Raw genomic sequence first — 2,226 nt, forward strand, 5'->3', positions numbered from 1 at the left:
CACGATCACCCATATGGTATCATTCCCACGCTGGGATCTAGGTAGGCCTGTAACAAAATCCATGGAAATTTCTTCCCATTTCCATTGCGGTATCTTGGGTTGCTGAAGTAGGCCCGCTGGTTTCTGATACTCCACTTTGACTTTTGCACATGTCAAACACTTGCTAACGTAAGTCGCTATGTGGCCTTTCATACCGGGCCACCAGTATGTTGTTTTGAGATCGTGGTACATTTTATCCGACCCATGATGTACCGAGTAGCGAGACTTGTGTGCTTCATCCATCACAAGTTCACGTAATCCGCCATATAGTGGGACCCAAATACGCCCTGTTACATAGTAGGCGCCGTCTTCCTTTTGTTCCATTCATTGCCTTGAGCCGCGTAAGGCTTCAGGCTTTACGTTTTCTGGTTTCAATGCTTCCACCTGAGCATCTCGTATCTGTGTAGGAAGATCAGACTGAATAGTGAGCTGCAAGGCTCGTACACGCCTAGGTAGAGTATCTTTTCGACTGAGAGCGTCAGCCACAACATTGGCCTTGCCTGGATGGTACTTGATGGCGCATTCGTAATCATTAAGTAACTCGACCCATCGTCGTTGACGCATGTTCAATTCCTTCTGCTTGAAGATATGCTCGAGACTCCTGTGATCGGTGTAAATAGTGCACTTGGTACCGTACAGGTAGTGTCGCCATATCTTAAGCGCGAAAACAACAGCATCCAGCTCTAAATCGTGCGTCGTATAATTCCGTTCATGAACTTTGAGTTGTCGCGAAGCATAGGCAATAACTTTATCCCGCTGCATCAATACACAACCAAGCCCCTGTATCGATGCGTCACAATAGACCACAAAATCGTCCGTGCCCTCTGGTAATGAGAGAATAGATGCGCTGCATAGCCTATCCTTTAAGTACTGGAAAGAAGTTTCCTGGGAATCTCCCCAACGGTAGGTGACACCTTTCTGTGTCAGCATAGTAAGCGGCTGTGCGATCTTCGAAAGTCTTTGATGAATCGTCTGTAATACCCCGCCAAACCCAAGAATTGGCGTATTTCCGTTGGTGTACGCGGTGCAGGCCAGTTCCTGATCGAATCTACTTTGGATGGATCGACATGAATCCCATCCCTGTTCACCACATGGCCTAAGAAGTGGACTTCACGAAGCCAGAAGTCGCATTTTGAAAACTTGGCGTACAGCTGTTCCTTTCGAAGGAGTTCCAAGATAAGACGTAAGTGCTGCTCGTGTTCCTCCTGACTCTTGGAGTAGATCAGAATGTCGTCGATGAAGACAATGACGAACTTGTCAAGATAGGGTTTGCACACCCTGTTCATAAGTTCCATGAAAACTGCAGGTGCGTTCGTAAGCCCAAATGGCATGACTAGAAACTCGTAGTGACCGTAGCGAGTTCTGAATGCGGTTTTGGAGACATCCTCATCCCGGACTCTCAGCTGATGATACCCTGACCTTAGATCAATCTTGGAATAGTAGCTCGACCCTTGCAACTGGTCGAATAAGTCGTCAATACGAGGAAGAGTATAACGGTTCTTCACTGTAACTTTGTTCAGTTCGCGATAATCAATGCACATTCTGAAAGTGCCATCCTTCTTTTTCACGAATAATACTGGAGCTCCCCAAGGCGAAGAGCTTGGACGAATAAAGCCCTTGTCCAAGAGCTCTTGCAGTTGCTTTGACAGTTCTTCCAGTTCAGTTGGAGCTAAGCGATACGGTGCGCGAGCTATAGGTGCTGCTCCTGGGGCTAGCTCGATCTGAAATTCAACTTGACGATGAGGTGGTAAACTAGGTAAATCTTCAGGAAACACTTGAGGAAATTCGCGTACAACTGGAATATCCTCTATTCTTTTCTCTTTCGTCGATGCATCAGTAACAAGTGCCAAAATAGCAGTGTGCCCCTTTCGCAAACATTTCTGAGCCTTCAAGAAAGAGATGATGCCAACCACAGCACCACTCTTGTCGCCTTGAACTTCGAGAGGTTCTTGACCAGAACGAGGAATACGAATGATCTTCTCCTTACACAGGATCTCTGCTTGCTGCTTGGACAACCAATCCATGCCGATGACGAGGTCGAAACTACCCAGAACTATAGGAATAAGGTCGATAGAGAAAGCTTGACCAGCGAGGATAAGATTACAACCCTGAAATATTTGTGTGGCCTCTATATTTTTACCATTAGCTAACTCTACGACATGTTTGGTGTTTAGGGGAGTTGGTGCA

This window comes from Helianthus annuus, chromosome 15 (genome assembly GCF_002127325.2).
Source record: "Helianthus annuus cultivar XRQ/B chromosome 15, HanXRQr2.0-SUNRISE, whole genome shotgun sequence".
NCBI lineage: Eukaryota > Viridiplantae > Streptophyta > Magnoliopsida > Asterales > Asteraceae > Helianthus > Helianthus annuus.